Raw genomic sequence first — 21,476 nt, 5'->3', positions numbered from 1 at the left:
ACTTCGGTGGCATCCAACAATGTTATTACTTTCCTAGTATGGTGGGTCGTTCCTCTACCAGGAATGAAGCCATGTTGAGTATAACAAACTAATGAACTTATCACCTCTGCAAATCTCATTGCCAACATTTTTGAATATATTTTGGTATCATTATTCATTAATGTAATGGGACGATATGACCCAGGCTCGTCATGCGGCTTGCCCTTTTTGAGAATCAGAACAATGACTGCACCCCCCCATGACTTTGGTATAGACTGTCCGAGCTGTGCAGATTGAATCACTCTGGTTAACTCTTGAGACAGCACTCCCCAGAAAGTTTTATAGAATTCTAGAGGTATCTGGTCGGGACCGGCAGCCTTACCTGAGGGAAGTTTACCCATAGCTTCCTTAACCTCTTCCATCTCTAGCTGAGTTTCTAATCTATCTGCTTCTTCATCCGAGACCCTCTCAGTACGTATATTCTCCAAATAATCGCTAATCTCTTCTTTACTACAGGGATGTTGGTGATCATAGAGGGTCTGGTAGAATTTCCTAAATACTTCCCTAATCTCTTCAGGGCCAGTTTGTATATTACCGTTTTCATCTCTAATTTGCCTGACCGTCCCTGCTGCCGCTATCTGCCTAGTACGCATAGCCAGTACATGCCCAACTTTTTCATTATATTCATAACACTTCTCCCTTCGGATTGTATAGTGTGCTGCCGCTTTTTTTGCCAGTTCACCTTCAGCCTCGCTTTTAACTTTTATTAGATCTGTCAGATATTGTTCAACTAGCTCCCCTCTAATAACACAGTTATTAAGTTGTTCTTCTGCATCTGATACGGCTCTTTCTAACTCCCTTTGCACTACCCCTTCCATTTTGCGTTTATGAATGCTGTAACTACATGTTTCTCCACGGACACCCGCCTTGAAAGCATCCCATATGACTCCGACCGATGAAGTTCCTTTATTGTATTAAAAAAACTCAGTAATCCATTTCGACATATGTAGTACATAATCCTCTTCTAAGAGAAGTCTTCTTTCAAAAGTCCATACCCGATTAGGTCTTATTCCTCCTTCTAACTTCAGTGCCAAAATTAATGGGTTGTGATCACTTAAAATTCTTGGCAGTCTATCAATCTTGACCCTTGACATTAAGTTGTTAGCAATCATAAAATAGTCGAGCCGGACACAAACTTGGTGTGGTGCGGAGTAGTAAGTATATCCTTTCTGTTGTGATCTAATTGTGCCCCAGACATCATTCAGATTATTATTACACAGGAGGTCAACAAGTGCCTTAAGGACTCTTTTCTTACGGCCTTTATAACACCTAACTTGTCAAGTTCCTAACCCGTCAGCCCCATTAATATTCAAATCTCCTCCTATAATGACCTGTGGGGGCCAAGCAGCTAACTCAGAATCTAGAAACTGTAATACCTCCGGATCGTCCTGCGTGGATCCATAAACTGACACCATCGTTGTCCAAACCCCATCTATCTCTATCTCTACCATGGCCCATCTTCCCCATTTGTCCTCTAATTTCCTCCCTATTATCAAGTTCTTACTCCTTGACAAAATGGCGACTCCTCTATTTTTCGCACCTTGTTTAGAACTAGCTATGAGCTGATAGCCCAGCTGATTCAGACAGAACTCCTGGGTACTCATTATGTGCGTCTCTTGCAAAAAAATAAAATCTACATTCATCTGGCGTAATCGAGCACCTATCTTATATCTCTTTTGGACATCATTTAAGCCGCACACATTCCATGTTACAAACCTAAGTGTCATTGCTGATTTTCCCGGAACCATTGACTGCCTGTTCACTTGTCATTATTTTAACAAAATTCATCTTCAATAGAGCTGATACATACAATGCGTAGATATTGGTTTCGATACTCCCTTCCTCGACACTCTGCCGCTGAATCACTTTTTCCATCGTGTGCCCATCATGACCCCTGCAGATTTTAATACCTTTGTGCCCTGTCCCTGTGTTGTCCCTCCCCCCCCCCCAGAAGACCCACCCTCATAGTCCCTTCCCCCCCTACGGGCAAATAAGTCCATTAGACCTATGTCTGGCCGACGTTTGCCACCGGGTTGTCTCGCCCCCCCCTCCCTGATTTTCCTTACCTATATACATCATTCAGAACGCTCACTAGCATAGAAACAAAGCTAACCATATATGCTATCTCTCAGGATTTTATCAACAACTGCTACCCGTTAAACAATGATTTTGCACTTTAAACAGGCATATCAGACAATTTAAGCAGCATTAGAAGATTAAGCATACCAAGAAATTCTCGAAAATAAATATATGGCAAAAAAAAAAAAAAAAAAGGGGATAGGTAAAGCAGATAGCAGCACAAATGTACAGTCAACCTTCAATTACAGTTTATAATGATATAGTTAGAGATCTAACTACTACTGCTACCCTGCTTTTCTTTTCCATAACTGTTTTACCCTATCCTCGCCCCTTTGTTTTCTTCTATAATTTCTTACTTTTTACGGGGTATGTTTCTGACAGAGCCAGCTTGTATGTCTTGAACCTCCAGAGTACTGCGTGGAGATTTTTGACGGCCCCTATTCTCTCTCAAGTAGGTGAGATATTCTTGCGCCATGATTTCAGAATAAAAAACTCTGAAATTACCCTCTAAGCCAACTTTCAGACGTGCCGGAAACAAAAGGAAAGCCTCATAGCCTATGTTTTGAAACGGGGTAATGAGCTGCCTCATCCGCCACCTTCTTTCCACGGTGGCGTGGCAGAAATCAGGACGGGCAAAAAACTCAATTTCCTTATAGGAACGTTTAGACTGTGGTTTTGCCTTGTTGATTATTTCTTCGCGCAAAAGGAAATTACCAACATAAAACAATATTGCACGGGGCTTGCCCTGTGATTCCTTACGTACCAGCGGGAATCGGTGCGCTCTTTGTATCTCATGTTCCCAGTCCCATGAGGTCAAATCAGGAAATGCACCTTTCAGCAGATCAATAACAAAAGCTCGTACGTCCCCCCCTCTTTCCCCTCTTGAATTCCAATTAATCTAACATTATTCCGCCTTTGTCTGTTTTCGAAGTCCTCTAGCTTCCAAAGCATGTCAGCAGTTGTCTTATCCTTATCATCACCAGCATCTTTCATTTTAACAAAGTCATCTTCCAATTTACTTGTTCTGACCTCTAACTCAGATACTCTACCGACCATTTCCTCATACATTTTGTTAACCTTATGCAGAGAGGATTGTATCTTTTTGTTCGCATGTCTGGCCCTCCTACTTGATCTCTGGCTCTCAGCACGCGCCTCGGTTTGGATCTGCTTTAAAGTCGACAATAGAACTTCAAAATTTGAGGCGCCCCTTTCAGAGCCCCCCTCAGCTCCCTGAGAGGTAAACTCCTGAACACCCGTTTCTGTATTTACAAACACTCCAGTCTGAGTTATTCCGCACTCTGCTGTACTATCCCAGACTAATTTTTTTGCAACTGGTTTTGCTTGTCTTCTACGAGGCGCTTTAGATTGATTCCTGTGACTTGGGTTCTCATTTTTCGCTTTACCCTTATATACAGAATCATTATCTTTTAACTTCTTAAGTGCCTCTCTTAAACCTTTTTTTACTTTTGGTCTTACCACTTTTTGTACTGTCTCATGCTCCAATGATTCAGTATCGCTGACCGAGATGCTTGAGACGTTATCAGTTTCTGAACCTGAGCCTACCACAGAGTCTGAGGTGCCCAATTCTGAATCCACAATAGAAGGATCCGAACTGCTTGTTTCACTTCCATCAAGCTCATCTTCGTCTTCTTCATCGTCTGCTTCATCGTTCCCAGTGAAGAAAATCTCTTCACCAGGTGATGCCAACAACGGCTCCGGGATACTTTGCATATGTTTTATATTGACAGTGCTTGTGCCCCTTAGGGTGTGGCTGTTTGCCTTCAATGGCTCCAGTATTTCCTGTACTTGTGCTTGTGTCTGCTGTCCTAATGTGTTCAGCATTTCCATAGCCTGCATTCCTCCATTATCTCCAGAGGGGGCGGTGTTCACAACCTTGCTCACCACACTGTTCACAGCGCCAGGATCACAATCTCTAATTGGATATGGGACTGAGGATAAAGCTGTAGCGTTGTTTCCTTCCTCTGTTAAGCCTGTATCTGCATCGGGCTCCTGGCCCTTTAAATCCATGGCCCCGCCCCCTGCTGCTGCCGCTGAAAGGAAGTCCGCTCCCTCTGATTCTGTAATCTCCTTTTCCCCTGTGGAAGGCTCTGCCAGGCTGCCTGCAATCTCGGCGCCTACCGCATCCTCAATGGCCCCAGCGGCAGCCATAGTACTCTGCACTTGTATATGACCCAGCCTCTCTCCACATAGAGCCGCCAGCGTAGGGATGAAAGGCGCCTGCTGCTCCGCCTGTGTAGCCGCCACTACTCCCGCCGCAGGTAGGAAAGATTCCACTATTGTGGTCTGTCGGAGAGCTAGCTCTTTCCCATGCGTTTCAGCCAACTTCAAGTCGCTAATTCCCTTACTAAGACCTTTACCAGATCGAGCATCTGTTTTACCTGCTTTAGTTGAGTCTCTTTCCCTTAACTTCCGTGTCTTAGCTTCTTTTGCTTCTTTCGCTGCCTCTCGCCTCAACTGTGCTTTGGTCCTTAACTTGACTCTCAGATTGCTAGCCGAGGCTCCAAGACCATCTGCAGACACTTCCTCCTCGGAGGGGATTAAATTGTTGCTTTGTTTATTCGTGCGGTAAATTTTGGGCGCCATCGTTCTGGAGTAATAAAAGCGTCCCGCCTGAAATGTCCTGGCAATTAAGGCTGCGAAAGATTCCAGAAATGTTCTTCCCTTATTTAGCTTCTTGACATGCGTGAGATCCTTGAATATTGTGGGCCAGTCCGTCAAAGTTGTAAACATCTCATCCACGAGCACTAGAGGATATAAAGCTAGATGTAGAATATTGCGTCGCCCAATACTTTGATAAATATTAGCAACTAGGTAAGCATTCATTCATTCCATCAAGCCATCATCAGGAGCAGGGTAGGGTGCGACCTTCCCCTACGGCGTCTCGGCGGCCATCTTGCCTCATCAGGAGCAGGGTAGGGTGCGACCTTCCCCTACGGCGTCTCGGCGGCCATCTTGCCTCAAGGGAGTTGTAGTTTTTAAAAGTCCATCATGCACACAAACATTAATTTGTAATTTAAACTGTATTACTACGAAGAACTATAAAGAATGAGACTGGGATCATGTGATTGTGTAGAATGTCACATTTTATTAATTATGTTAATGAAAGTGCAAACTTTAAATAACATCATGTTTGCATTTTTTTAATCATAGAAGCACTGCAGGAATTAATTGAGCGGGATTTGAGGGATTTCAACAACCAAGAAGTTCAAGAAACAGAAGAGGGAAATGCCCCTAGCACATCAGCATCCAATTTACAAACAGGGGAAAGACAGAGAGTGCGACAACTGCTGCAAACTGATTCTGAAACAGAGCAGAATGACAATGTAGTTGAGAAAGGCAACCTCAAAGCACTACAACAGTCACAAATAGAAGGCTGAGTAGGCGAAGGAGACTTCAGCAGTTTTCTTTGCGCCGAGGTAATGTGACAGAAAGTGGTCAATTTGGAGAGGGTCCCATCACTGGCAATCTTGTGGAAGACAAAATCCTCAAGATACAGCGCCTGCAAGGGAAAGACATTAGAATAATTAAAGGTAAACTTGGACATATCAGAAAACAAATGGGTTCTTTAACGAGCAGTATGAATAAAATGATAAATGTAATGAAGACAGGCCATGAAACATCTTCATTGAAGCTTGACCGCATTGCCAACTCTTTGGAGACCATGTGCACATTGATGCAAAAACAGCAAAATATAAGTGGCAAAAGGCAGGTACGACTACTGACTAACATGCAGGCTCCTAACAGGCAAATGGCTCGCCTTTCCAATTGTACAAGTGGCCTCTGCAAACAGACCCTTTCAACACAGGTCCTCTTGATGAAAACATTTGAACATATTCAAAAGGGAATGGGGACTATCTATGATCCTTCTGGAAATTCACATTCTAATGTATCCCCAGAAAAGAAACTACCAATGGGGGAGAGTGGTGCCAGCAGTGCTGTGAGTGGCACACTTGAGCATTGCTTAAGTGGCACACGGCGCAGTAATAGAAAGCAGAATGATGCAAGTAATATGGCCGTGCACAGTGAAAAAAATGCAGGGAAGGCATTAGGAGTGCGTGGCCATAAGAAATGACATTATGTCTGTGATGCCTCTTGATTGGTATTAATAATGTCAAAGTTGCCAATGGTTCAATAATTATCATTTCAACATTTCTGAATTAAAGTACAGTATAAAGTTTGAAATACAGTCAAAGTCCATGAAGTAAATGCATTTATGTTTCACTTTGAATTAACATTTACATTGATTTAAAAATAAAAAACAGAGTATGTTTCCTACCTCATTCAGAAGTAATGCTGTGTGATCTCTGCCCTTCTCCTTCTCCCCTCTGCTGCCTCTGGTCCATGTGCTCTTGCTTGTGGTTGAGGAGGCTGATTGTCATTTTGAGGTAAAACATCTTCTTCATCAAGTTCTATGCCTCTCTCAGTTGCTAGATTGTGCAGCATTGCACATGCTGCAACTATTTTGCAGCAAATGTCTGGTTGATATTGTAATGCTCCACCTGTCTTATGAAGTATTCGAAAGCGTGATTTCATCACACCAAAGGTCCTTTCTATCACATTCCTGGTTGTTATGTGAGCCTGGTTGTAATGCTGCTCTTTCCTGGAAGTTGGATTTAGGTATGGTGTTAGAATATAAGACCTTACTGCATAGGCACTATCTCCTGTAATAGAAAACAATGGAATTTTAAAATTACACAGAAGAAATGTGTGAAGATGAAGGGAAAGTGTGTTACAATGTAAAAAATTTTTTTACCACCCAGGTATCCATCACCAAATTGACCTGCAAGCAGTCTAGCATGAATGGCACTGTGTCTAAAAATGTAGGAGTCATGGGCACTTCCAGGGTAACTTGCAACTATGTCTGTGATAATGGTTTTGGAATTACAAATTGCTTGAATGTTAAGGGAATGGAAGCATTTTCTGTTGCGAAAAATATACTCATTTTCAGAGGGTGGGCAAATGTGAACATGTGTGCCATCTACACAGCCAATGACATGTGGAAATTGAGCCATGTTGTAGAAATCTAGTTTGGTTTTCATCAACTTCTGTTGTGTGCTAGGAAATTTAATATGATACCTTATTCTTTGTAACATGGCATTTAGAAAGGCATTAAAAAATCTGGAAAGTGTACTCTGGGAGACACAACCAGCAATGGCTATTACACCCTGAAATGACCCAGAAGCAAGGAGGTGCAGTGAACACAATACCTGCACATGGCTTGGTATTGCCTTTGTCCTGCATGTTTGCCTCTGCAAAATTGGGTCCAATTCTTGAATTAAATCTAAAATTAAATTAGCATTTAACCTATACTTAGCAAATATCTCTGATTCAGTCTGCCCTAGTAAGGTTATGCGCACTCTGAAGATTCTCTCTTGTATGAGCCTTCTCCTCCATCCTGCAGCTACTCTCAACCTCTGCCTGCGAGCCAAAAAGTAAAGTGCAGCCATCCTGAAAAGCAAATTCAAGGTCTATGAGGTCCTTATATGCAGCACTGATGATTGTCAGCTGTAGTGCAAAAAGTTAGTTAAATTAGCACCAGGTTCAACTTCTTCTAATTTTAAGAATTCCAAAATGCGATTTCTTAACAAATTGCAAATTGCGATTTTTCATGCATTGTATTTTTCCGCAAATTAAATGCGATTCGCAAATTTAGCGATTTATTTAAGAAATCGCAAATACTTTTGCGATTCCTAAAAATGCGAAACCAAGTTAAAAATTGATGCATCCCAAAACCATGATTTGCATTCGCAAACGGCCGAATTATGCGATTCGCACCGTTTGCGAATGCAATTATGAATGATGCATCTAGGCATTAATGTCTACACCTCGAACATTGTCTCTATAGAATTCTTCAGTGATCATTAGGTCGTTATGGGTTGAGTGGATGCTGATCATGTCATATTGAGAGGCAACCTCAACATAAGCCTAAACCCCATTTGAGACTCCACTGCCATGGCACTCTGTGACAAACAGAGATCGCTTCACAACCTGCAGGATATTTTCCCTTCTCACTCCCTAAGTGATGTTTGGTGCCATACTGCAAATCTAACCATTAAGAAAATGGGGTAACCCATAAGGTATGGACCTGGGCATTTAATGGTATCAAAACAACAATGGTCCTAGACCTATTAATTATACAGATTGACTTAAATCAATAGTATCAAAAATGTTTTTAGGTAGAGCAAACACAGTCCATCTGCTCTATTGTACTAAAAAAACCTTTTTGTACCACACGAAAACCTAAACCACCAACAAGAGATTACTTTTGATTTATTAACTTATTCATCATCTTTCTTGATATTTTTGTATGTTTTTACAGTTCATATTATACACAGATATTACATTTCATTTCCAAATTGATAAAAACAGAGGTTGCCCAAGAGAAAAATTGTGCAAAGGAGGTGATCAGAAGTGTGAAAGCAAGTGAACGGAAAGGAAACAAATTAAAGAGTGAAGAAACAACTATTCACATTATTTTCAAAGCAATAACAGACTTTCTACTCAGTCATATTGGGACCCTGGCCAACTAATTTTGAGTTTTTTAGAACATTTTTTAAACATTTTTTAAATAGACATATGTCTGAAAATTATTTTGCACTATATACAGTTCATGAGTTGGTCCAAGGGTAATTAGGGATACTGTCGACGTTTCGACTCGTCTTATGCCCAACTGGTGATTTAAACCTTGGGATTGCGAGTCTTCATCAGGACTGGAGAACGAACGTAGGCAACCAAGGGATAATAATAACCCCTTCAACAAAACGAAAAGCAAGAGGAAATGGTCCTGAATTCCAACTTTCCTATTAGTTTTCCTTATTATGTGGATTCCATTGTCACCACATCTCGGTGAGGATTCAAAGATTCATACAGGCACCATGGTAAATTATTACCTTAGAGAATTGGGATTATTCGCAGATTCTAGATAGCTCCAATGGTTGAATCAGGTAGCTTATCTGCGTATTTGCCGTGCTTTAAAGTAGGGGTGCCTATTCCTCGGGTCAAGATTCTATCTGCCGGTGATGGCAGCCGGTCAAACCTCGCCTGTTACGGCGGACGGCGTCCACGTACGAGCCTGAGCACTACTGTTTAATACAGTGACGACGCTACTAGAAGGTTAGAACAGCACGTAGGAGATTGGCATACTCAACGCAGATCAGGGTACCATTCTGCAGTTTTATCTAGCGTGATCTAAGGAACTTATGTTCACCAGAGATCAGCCCCTGATGAAGGCACACCCGTAGTGCCGAAATGCATTGGGCATGAGATGAAAATGTGAAAACTATGTATTACATGATTTTTGCGTTGTGATGATTTGTAAACAAAATAAGTTTCACGATTTGAATTGATAATCAGAAAATGATATGTTGAAGTGAATCATTATTTGTATTCCGTAAAAACGTTTAGAAGCTTAAAGCAATAAGTTATGAATTAAAATAACTGAAGTTTCAGTATGGCTTTGTGTTTACATGGATGAGTGTTGGATAACACATAGTGAACAGTGCGCAACTAGTTGAGAGTCTTTCTCACTTAAACTAGTATCCAGTCCCAGGCGTGACACACCTGATCAGTTGCAGCACCGATTTTATAGGTTGAACATATTGTTTATTACGGAGTGCTCCTCACAAACCCATTAAACTTTAAAATCGCAAGCGGCAGCGTGCCATAATATTCAAGCATCCGGTTGCGAAACAACGCCAGGAGGGGCTCCTTCCACATGTGGGGCATCCATATTTAAGGAAGCAAACAACCATTAAAACGGCTGCCGCTAGTGCCAGTATAACCGGGAATCTACCAAACAAACTCGAAAAAATGGAATGGAAGAAAGCAGGGATGACTCCAAAGATTTTTTCAAATGAAGTTACAAGACCACTGCTAACAGATTTAAAAAAATGCGCCAGCCCAGTTGTGGAGGACGCGTTAAAGATAGAATGTATCATCTCGCTGAAATGCAACGGTAAATCAGTATTTAGAAGGGCCTGAACCTCAGTCCGGGTATTAGCTATGTGAAGAACGAAAGTCTCCCTAGCCGAACTCAAGGCCACTTCTTTCTGGGACAATAAAGCCCTTAATCTGTTCATTCCTCTGAATTCTGCTTTCAAGGTTGGGATGCGTGGCCAAATGGAAACCTCCCTATTTTCATGTGTGGGTGGGTACAGGACATTTCTGCAGCAAACGACACGCTCAGTTACGGTTACCACATAAGCTACACCTCTAATTAACCCGCAACAATCTTCATTATTTAAAAGTAAATAACTTCCGTTCCCCAGTAAGGTAAAAGTCGGGGTGATTGCCAGTACAGGAGTCCCTTTCAAAACGCAGGCTAAGTTTGGTCGGTCCTGGTTGCACGAGCCGTGTAATTGTATGTGCCTACACATTAACGAGTGATCTGGAGTTTCTGTACATTCCTCCCCATTCAGATAAACTTCCAGGCCGTCTTTCAAACATCTATAAGTGAAAGGAAGGGACCATACTTCATGGAGAAATGCACTACCCAAAGGCTCATACCGACCTATGGCAACATATTTCATACAATTTGTAAATTTATACAAAGCAAAAGGTAAAGTTATCAAACCGTGGATAAGCCACGTCGCAGCGGAGGCTTCTGCCACAGAAAAAGGTAAGGACTCTAATCTTTCAATATGTAACATAGAAAAAGAAGCATCTCGCATAGAAAGCAAGCGCTGCTTGTCAGTTAAATTAAAGGGTGCAAAGAGAGAAGAAACATTCATGTAGGTCCATGGCACCTTGCCAGATTTAAGCGTTTGAAGGGTCCATGCAAACTGCATGATAGAACGTAATTGATTCTGACCATGGTACAACACAGATACTTCATCATGCACAATATCCACTACAGAAGACACAATGTTATCTAAAGTGTAAATGCGGGAAGAAAGCGTGTTAATACTATTGTCAACTACAGCAAGCACTTTCTCTAGATTTGCTTGATCTATAGCTCTAAGTCGTGTCGCTGCCTCAATCTGTGAGGTCTTCCAGATTTCATTGTAAATAGCATATATCCATCTTTTTGATCTACCACTAGCCGGGCCTTTTATGAAATCATTTAAATCAACATCATCATTCAGCTTCGCAAGATGTAATTTAACTGCAGACAATTTAGAATGTTTCAACCAACTCTGAGACAATTTACCCACAGAGTAAGTTGTGACAGAATGTTCAGTTTCAAAACATGGATCAGGTCTGACCTGTGTAAAGCCATCAGACAAACCCAGAAAACGGTGCTGGCATGAATCAGCACTTCTGTGCCACACCAGCCAACCTTTAGGGTCTATACTGGAAATGTTAAAGGATGAATTCAGCAATAGGGTCTGTAAGTCCCTAATCGAAAACTGAGTATAATTACTCCAGCCAGAATATTCTTCTAACTCCGGGATAATAGGAAATTTAGTTTTTTAGAAGTAGCCAATCCAAAGCACGTTGTCTGTGAAATAGTGGAATTCAAAAACAACATTTGATTCGGGATGAGACATGCACGGTGCAAAGCCTCAGTGCCTTGTTCCTGCCAGATTTTCGAACCCCAAACAGATTTTAGGTCAATAGTTTCCTTCCATAATTCATAGCCGCCAACAGCCAGTTGATCAAGAAAGGACTTCGAGTACAATAATTTAGTATCGGTAAGTCTAACCTTGGACATAGGCTTCTGTGTCATTTTGAAATAAAAGGACTCGGGATTAGACTGATTGAAGTCAGTAAAATAAGTGTACTTTTTCAAAAAAGTACTAGAACTGCCTTGTATAGGAGCTGGGCAATGTTCCCATTGCGTATAATTTACAGTATTCCTTCTGGATGTTGTTTTATGCAAGAAGTGATTGCCAAAATGTTGAAAGCAAAACAAATCACCATAATTAGCAGATTCTAAGTATAAATCCTCAGCATCAAAGGCAGCATAGTATTTCAAATCAGAAAACAAAGACTCTACGGCCTGAACATCCCAATCATCAGAACGTATGTTTTGTTTCACCACATCCCCCATATTAACTCTAAGTACATTAGGGACATTGACAACCTCAGTAGGCCCATGAATTTGAAATCTAACGGCATCCCACACTATCCCATCAAGGACAGGCCAAGCAGTGATGTTAACAAAAGTCAAGTCTCTTCTCAGTCGGTGTGCAGAATGCGATGAGGACAGGGGGGCCAAACTTCCATTGAGATGTCGAATGCATGTTCTTTCCTCGACATAGTGTCCATTTACCAAGCGGAAGAAATAAAACACAAACCCAATTGACATAAAAAGGTAAATCGAAAAAAGCACCAGCCAAATGTAGTCAAGTCAAGTCAAGTCAATAAATGTATATAGCGCGCTACATACCCAGAGGGTCTCAAGGCGCTTGAGGAGGGGTGGGGAATTACTTCTCGAATATCCAGGTTTTAAGCTGCTTTCTGAATGCTAGGTGGTTTTGAGTGAGGCGAAGGTGCATGGGAAGTGAGTTCCAGGTTTTGGCCGCTAGGTAGGAGAATTATCTTCCTCCCATGGTGGTTTTGTTGACGCGGGGAACAGTAGCGAGGGCTTGGTTGGAAGAGCGCAGCTGGCGGGAGGGGGTGTAGAAGGAAAGACGTGAATTGAGGCATTCGGGTCCAAGTTCGTAGAGAGCTTTGTGTGCGTGGGTGAGGAGGCGGAAAGTTATTCTCTTATTGACGGGGAGCCAGTGGAGGTTTTACAGGTGACCAGAAATGTGTTCTTTACGCGGGATGTCTAATATGAGTCTGGCTGATGCGTTCTGAATGCGTTGGAGTTTTTTCCGAAGTTTTGCGGTGGTACCGGCGTAAAGGGTGTTTCCGTAGTCAAGGCGGCTTGTAACCAGTGCGTGGGTGACCGTTTTTCTAGTTTCGGTGGGGATCCAGCGAAATGTTTTTTTGAGCATGCGAAAAATGTTGAAGCAAGATGAGGAGACGGCGTTGACTTGTCTGGTCATCGAGAGTGAGGAATCCAGGATGACGCCTAGGTTCCGTGTGTGATCCGTTGGGATGGGTGCTTTTTCAAGGGCTTCTGGCCACCAAGAGTCGTCCCAGGCGGAGGGGGAGGTACCTAAGATAAGGACTTCTGTTTTGTCTGAATTCAGTTTCAGACGGCTATGCTTCATCCATTTGGCTACCTTTTTCATTCCTTCATGTAGGTTGGTTTTGGCGATGTTTGGGTCTTTGGTGAGTGATAGGATCAGTTGAGTGTCATCAGCGTAGGAGATGATGTTGAGGTTGTGTTGGCGTGCGATGGTCGCGAGGGGGCTCATGTATACGTTGAAGAGGGTGGGGCTGAGTGAAGATCCTTGTGTCACGCCGCAGATGACTTCAGTGGCCTCTGACTTGAATGGTGGGAGGCGTACTCTCTGAGTTCTTCCGGCAAGGAAAGAAGTGATCCATTCCAGTGCTTTTCCTTGGATTCCGATGTTTCTAAGTCGTTGTAGCAGGGTGTTATGACAGACTGTGTCGAAGGCTGCAGAGAGGTCGAGGAGGATGAGGCCGACTGTGTTTTCATTGTCCAGTAGAGTTCGGATGTCGTCTGTTGCTGCGATGAGTGCGGTCTCAGTACTGTGTTTGGCTCGGAAGCCAGACTGTGAAGAGTCGAGGGATTTGTTGGCTTCGAGGAAGGCGGCGAGCTGGTTGTTGACAGCTTTCTCGATGACTTTGGCCGGGAATGGGAGGAGCGAGATGGGGCGGTAGTTTTTGAGTTCGGTGGGGTCAGCTGTGGGTTTTTTCAGAAGGGCGCTGAGTTCGGCGTGTTTCCAGCTTTCTGGGAAGGTGCCAGATTTGAGGGAGCAGTTGATGACGTCTCGGAGGTGTGGTGCTATGATGGAGTCTGCTTTGTTGAAGATGTGGTGAGGGCAAGGGTCTGAGGGGGATCCTGAGTGGATGGAGTTCATCAGGCGAATGGTGTCCTCAGTGGAGATTGGGTTCCAGTCATTAAGGATGTTCAAGGGGGGTGAAGGTACGGCAGAGGGTTTGGTGGGTTGGTCTTCGGGTTGGTTGTTGAAGCTGTTGTGGATGTCTGCGATTTTGTCGTGGAAGAACGAAGCTAGTGAGTCGCAAAGGGTTTGAGAGGGGGTGATGTCGTTGGAGTTGGCAATGGGGTTGGTAAACTCTTTGACGATGTTGAATAGTTCCTTGCTGTTGTGGGCGTTTTTGTCTAGTCGGTCTTTGAATGCGGTTTTCTTGGCAGTCCGGATCAATTGGTGGTGTATGCGGGAGGCGTTTTTGAAGGCGTCCCTGGTGTTGGTGTTTGGGTCTTTTTTCCAGGTCTTCTCAAGGGAGCGACAGAGTTTCTTGGATTTCTTAAGATCATCGTTGAACCAGGGGGCGTTTTTGCTACCTAGTTTGATTTGACGTTTTTTCAAAGGTTTCAAATGTATGTCCAAGGGGGAATTAAAAAATGTTTTTTAAATAAGCTGGCATAAACTGCAAAACGTGAGGGTTTCTTTGAGCCATTGGAAACAGTGTCAAATGAAAATCTGGATTCTGTGGCCAAACGTGCTTGCAGGTCAGGCATGGACAAGTCAGTGGGGTAAGTATAGTCTAATTCATCATGGTCTGTACCGGGCAAAGTACTTAATAAAGGACTGGAAATTGCAGGTAATTCGATGGCCACTTCAGTTTCATGATTAGAAGCAGTGGGCAAAACTGAATTTCTCACAATGGAAGGACAGGAAACAGCCGGTGTCATGCTAAGAAGAATCGGCCACTCTGTGTATCTTGACATTGTCAATTGAGATAAACCTGTTTTCCTTACGACCAGGAAGTGGTGGTAAAATGACTGTTCTTGTGCCCTTCACTCCAAGTACTGGAACCGGAGCTCGATAGGAAGGACCAAACTCTTTCTTGTTATCGATCTTCTCGCGAACCAGTTCTCCAACTTGGGGTAACCAGCCGACTACCGGGATCTGCAACGCAACATCCGACGTGGAGGGCAAAAGTTCCTTTGCAAGACTGTCTCTGGTCTTTTGTAGATTCTGTAAAACATTGCAATGTTCATCTGCGTCAAAGGAAGTGGCGCGAGCCACGCAGTCTAGACCGTCAAGGTCAGGGACGAACATCTTGATGCCAAAGAGCATTTCGTATGGGGTCCGCCCACCCAGAGACCTTCTAGGGAGATTATTAAGTGCACGCTGCACGCCATAGAGGTGGGCTAGCCAGTTTCTGCCAGTGCCTATAACTCGAGCTGTCAAAGATTGCTTTAAATCACGATTCATTCGCTCCACTACACTGTTACCCTCAGGTCTGTAGGGAGACGAAAACTTGACTTGGACCCCCATCGAAGTCATGGCATCCTTATACGCCTTAGAGGCGAAAGCCGGACCCTGATCCGAATGGAAGGTACCACAGGCAAAAATCGCTACAAAGACACGCAAATCTCTAATGACAGTCCGTGAATCAGCGCTGCGATGGGGCCATACCCACACAAAGCGTGTGCATGAATCAACTGCTACTAAGATGTACTTATACGCAGTATCAGAGGAAAAAGGACCGCAGTGATCTAAATAAACACAACCTAGGGGTTTATTAGAAATGTACAACTGTGTCTGTTGCGGACGCGCAGCAGTCGAAGGTTTAATCTGCTGGCAAATGTCACAAAAAAGGACATAATCACGCGTCTGTTTGTACAGTCCCCGCCACCAGAAGCGTTGTTGTAATTGAGTTACAGTGGCTGAGACGCCCGCATGCGCAGACGCCACACCTTCATGAGCTGCTGTAATCAAGTCTGCCCTGCGATCCGAGTTGGGAATCAAACGTTCACCAACTTCAGGAATTTTCACAAAAGGAAACTTTTCGGGACTTAAGTGGTATGTGTACTTCGAAGGGAACCCCGAAGGATGCTTACCTCCCTTCTCAGTGGCAGCAATTGCCGCCAAGATATCACTATCAATCTTACTTTTGGACCGTGTAACTGCTGCAACTAAGTATGTAGACACCGCTAATTTCGCTGCTTCATCAGCAAGCGAGTTACCGACAGCGTGAACTCCTAGACGCTGGTGGCCGAGAGTATGAATTACAAAAACAAGCGGCAATCGAGCTTTAAGCTCTGCCACTCGAACCCAGATCATCTTGTGTTTTATTGTGCTACCCTTGGAATCACGAAAATCATTCTGAATCCAAAAGAACAAATTTTCATTGTAAGACTGGACACAGTAGAAAGAATCACTCACAATCAGAGTAGTAACACTAGGATCTGCGAACTCCAACGCTAGTAAGAGAGCACGAAGCTCTGCTAATTGTGCGGTACAATCACCCAGTGGCAACGTGTGCACTTCCCTGGAGATGAACTCATCGTTCAACATAGCACCGACCACAATGGCGCATGCGGAAACTTAGGCATGTTTAGAGCCATGCGCAACCTGCGCCGAACCATCAGTGTAAATGATACAATGGAAGTCCTCCAAAGGTCGCATAGCTAGAGGAGCAGGATGAACAAACTCATACTGCAAGTATTCTTGCGACCGCAACGAGGCGTCAAAAATAAACGTGACATCTGTGGACGTCAAGGACGCAGCCCACCGAATCCACCGAGGGTGCAAAGCTTTTGAATTTGGTACACTGGCTTTCGTGACTGCCTCCAAATGAGGACAGGGTGTAACAACCAACATGCGTTTCTCCTGTGACAGAGCTCGTTCTTTAAGAATAGCCATCTGCATAGCTGTTAAAACCTTTTCCACAGTGGGAATTCGCATCTCTGCCGAAGTGTACAAGTGTGACTTGTAAGCAATAGGTACTGTGTCTCCTTCATTAAAAGTCAAGTACGTGAAACCCACCGTCCCAGGAATAATTCTTATCACCAGGTTGGTGTGGTTATCACGAGTCAATAAAAATTTAGAAGCGAGCAGATCAGCCTGCAAAGATTGCAAGACGGCTGAGTGCTCAGGCAGCCAGCATGATTTAGAAAAAGTAGGTTGTATCAAAGCATACAATGGCTTGATACGCTGGGCATATTCCGGAATGTATGTCCTCCCGAAATTCAAAAAACCCAGTAATGACTTTAATTTTTTCAGAGTTGTTGGAGCGCATTTCTCCAAGAAGTGAGGAGCCAAACCTCTACCTTCATTGTTGAGCTCATAGCCCAGGAACAACACTGTGTACTCAGCAATGTGCGATTTTGCAAAGTTAAATTTGTAACCCATATCTGCAAAGGTATAAATAATCGTATTTACACGACACAGATGCTCCCAAATTTCGTCGTCCGTGAGATATATGTCATCCACGTACGAACAAGCATCTGGATCGATTCTCTCCAAAAGAGAGACAATACGTGCGGTAAAAATACCAGGACTATTCTTATAGCCCATTGGGAGACGCCGGAATTGTTTTTGGACCCCAGCGCACGTAAAACTGGTCCATTGGGAGCTTAAGCCATCCAATCTATGGGCATAGAAACCGTTGGAAATGTCAAGCGTAGTTTTAAGACGCTTACGCACTAGACTATCCACTAGGGCAGAGCCGTGAGTATTCTGTACTGCACAGTTACGGCAATACGAGTTTAAATGCCTGTAATCCAATACCAAACGATACGATCCGTCAGGCTTGGTCACAGTAAAAAGAGGATTATTCATTGGTGACACACACGTTTCAATAACTCCTTGATATTCCAATTGTTCAAGGATTTCCGCGACGGAAGCCTTTGCTTCACGCCGAATGGGATATTGAGGTTGAGGCTGCGGCTGAGACCGTAACGGGATTTCGAGGCTCGGGGACAATTTATCCCAACCACATTGATTATGGTACAGAGCCGGTGCGAGTGCCCGAGCCCACTCTTCTGCAAACTGCTGCGCATGCTCTTTCGAGACAGTGTTCGCGAAACTGGGGAGGATCACCTCCTCCCCTCGCGGTGCCGCGAGCACAAAAGGTGGGGGCCAGTCAGCCTCCGAAAGCAAAATGTCATACGTAGAAGAAAGATTTTCCCAAAATACCCCTTTAACGGTACGTTGTATGTCACCTTCAATTAACAGGACAATTTCATAAAGTCTTTCAGGGGGAGCAAGTCTCGTATCGGCTGTTTCTATTACAACGTAGACATCAGTCGCTGTCACCCTCAGTAGTGGACGCAGCGCCTCTCTCACTATGGTAATCTCCGCCGCGCTGTCCAGCAAGGTCAGAGCCCACATCAGATTCCGAAGCCAGGTTCTCACTATCTGTGGCATATCGATGCGCTGTTAAGGCTGCGACTTTCTTTTTTGCAAACTGCGGTCTCTTTGGAGTAGAATCCTCCTGCTTCCCTGCGCCTTCTGTCTGGCGGGGCTGGCCACGTCCTTGTTGGCCACCACGTCCCCGTCCGCCTCCTCCTCCACCGGTCTTCGGGGCCGATGAGTCCTGAAAGGAACGAGGAGAGCGTTGATCAGAAACCTGAAAACGATCAGGTGATTTAATCATCGCGCGGTCGCGCAAATCATAAACTTTCTCAGCCGGCGCAGGAACTTGTGGCGCAGGATAAGAATCCTGAGTCTGCTGTTGTTGCTTCCCCTGTTTCTGTTCCTGAGGCCAATTCTGTTTTTTGGACTTGGGTTGTACATCTGCTGCAGCAGATTGCACTTGTGTTTGTTTCTTCTCCTTAACAGCGAAGTACTTCAAACCCTTACTTGTGCGACCGATTGTTTTATAAGCGGCCACCACAATCTTCGCCAACTGTCGGGGTCTGTCGGCCTCTGGTATAACTGCCAAAGCGTTAAACACCTGAAAGTTCACTGCGTCTCCTTTAACATTGGAGAGAATGAGATCGCTTACAATCTCAAAAGAACCACACAGGCGCATACCCAATTCAACAGCCGCCTCTGGTCCGTGATCATCCTGAACACGTTTTATGATCGCAGGCAACTGTGTCATTGTAGGGGTGCCGAAGCACCTTGTATAAACTGCCGCAAAAGTTTTTCCCCAGCTCTCACAGTCGACGAGTTCGGGAGCTAAATCCTTAGGTAAAGTCATCGTTAATATTCTATGTTTATCTGCAGGAGTAGAATTCGGAAACACAGCTTCCAGTTGGTCAAATTTCTCGGCAAGCCAAAAAGGAAAATCATCTTTATCATCGGGGCGTTTACCAAAAACTGAATTGACCATAACTGGATTAAGCCTCAAACCGCCATGATCCGTTTGAACGGCCGCACCCCCCGGGGGACCTCCCGGGAGATGACGACCTATGTATTGCACTAATGCTCAAATCACAGCAATCGAGACAACGTATAGTCTACGAATATCCACTAGTGGACAAGCGCCGTGATTCGGGTGCGGGGTGAAGCCACCCAATGCAGGCCAATTTGTACCTGGAATGGATAGTGGACCTAACCTCGCAGCGGACAAAGAGTGGGGTAGGGCGCCATCAAACCAAACGCGATGCTGCCAATGATCAATAGGTATTTCCAGTGCCCTGTACGGTGTGTACTCAGCCGGTACAGGGGATGGAGTGTAAAACAGCTCGAATGGGTACGCCGGATCTGCACACACCACTAAAATCACAGCCATGCCCTCCAAAGGGACTTGGTAAGTTTGTAAATGGTTGCGCACCGCAATGCGACTATGTTGCGCAATGGCCACCGCCATGATATCACCGGAAACACGAATAAACAAAGAACACTTTGTAGCACAACTGGGTAGTAATTCAAAGAAACCGTTTTAGATAGATTCAAGCTTGAAAAGACCTATTTCAAAAATAGGTAGGTTTCACCGACACCACCGTTTTCCGGAAACGACAGTGAAGGGGTTAAGCTTTGAATGATATACTACTCGAGTGTCATGAAATAAGACCACCAACGTATGGGCGCCATGTAGCAGGGTTTCTGTTCTCCCACAGAACTGTGCACAGAGGATTGGAACCTCAGCGAATTAGGGTGACCCAAAACTCACCTTAGTACCCAACAAACCCCTTACCGAGCTAGCTCTCATTGGTCGTAATAAACTCCCAATGTTTAGACAAACCAGAACATGAACTTACAATACCTCAGGTTACGTGGAACACATGAACACTCTTTCGTTATACAATCATTTCAAACCAGAACTTGGAGTAAATGAGGACACGTGCACATTTGAAATATTTATTTATTAATGCCGTCTTCTCAGGCGCAGTATCTTAGATAATACAAGGAGACATATTATCAGAAGCAAAGTTATCAGCATAGTTACTAGTCCATAGAAAGCAAATGGTGACAGCATGCTAACATGCTGTAATGAATAAGGGTTAACAACACTTATTTCTCACCCTCCCTAACACACATATTATATTAATAGCTAAGAAGGTCTCTTTGGGTTTAATTAGGGCGGGCCCCTACCTCAGGATCCTAGAATGAAGAGATCACATCAGCATACACCAGCTCTCTCTGCATGGGAACAGCATCAAGTGTGTTGTGTGCTTCGAGCAAAGCCATATAAAACCCGCCTAAAGCCCAAAGTTGGCATAAGCTGCACTTATGTTATGTCTATGAAGGCGCGAAGATCAGACCTCATAACAATTCTGTATCTTGTTATTCCTGAGGCTTCAGCACTCTCTGTACAGACATAGTTTATTAAGCAAAGCTGATATCAGAGTAATAACATATTATTCTCATGTAAACCACAACAAACTACTAGGTTGAAAGCTAAATCAACAATTAAGTGTCGTGTGCAGAAGCAGCAAAAGGAAAAAATGGCGTTTAAGCATGTAATGAGCCTATGCTAACTTAACGCATAATAAAGATATACAGTAGCTATATGACAGTATCTTGCGCGATATATGAGAAGCGTGAGACGAGTCAGACCGGCCAGACCTTGATGGTTCTGACACGCAGTAACATGACGGCCCACAATTACTGTGCCATGAGTCCTTGATGGACACATTTTGCAGACTGGCTGACAGGGAGGACCCACTTGGGGAAATATGCCAAGGCTAGATGCTACAGTGAGGGTAAACGCGGGGGCTGCACACTGGCATGACTGCTCCCCCCACAGGGGAGTAGTGGCTATATCCCTGCGCTCCTGCTAAACAATTGGAGGCGTGTCACTGACATAGGTGCTGTGCTAACAGAGCTCTCACGGTACTACATCTGTTTATATACCTCACGCTCTTCAGGAAGTTAAAGACATGGCCAATTATTTCTCAGAGGTGGCTATTGTCTGGCTCTCCACACCACAAGAACCGTTCCTCAGTGAACCAATATTCAAAGAAGAGGTGATCAATGCAAAAGATTACCTGGACAGGTCCACACTGGATGGCCTCATGGGCGTTTTTATATGGCCTACAACATCTTATTGTGCCACATCTACTGGCCATGTACACCGAGTTACTTGGCTTCGGTGTTTTACCGTCCACTGTTCATAAAGCTGTAATTACACTTCTATTGCGATCCGGTAAAGACCAACTATATTGCCAATCC

This window comes from Lissotriton helveticus, chromosome 10 (genome assembly GCF_964261635.1).
Source record: "Lissotriton helveticus chromosome 10, aLisHel1.1, whole genome shotgun sequence".
Classification (NCBI taxonomy): domain Eukaryota; kingdom Metazoa; phylum Chordata; class Amphibia; order Caudata; family Salamandridae; genus Lissotriton; species Lissotriton helveticus.
The sequence above is the reverse complement of the archived record's forward strand: the minus strand, read 5'-3'. Positions refer to the sequence as shown.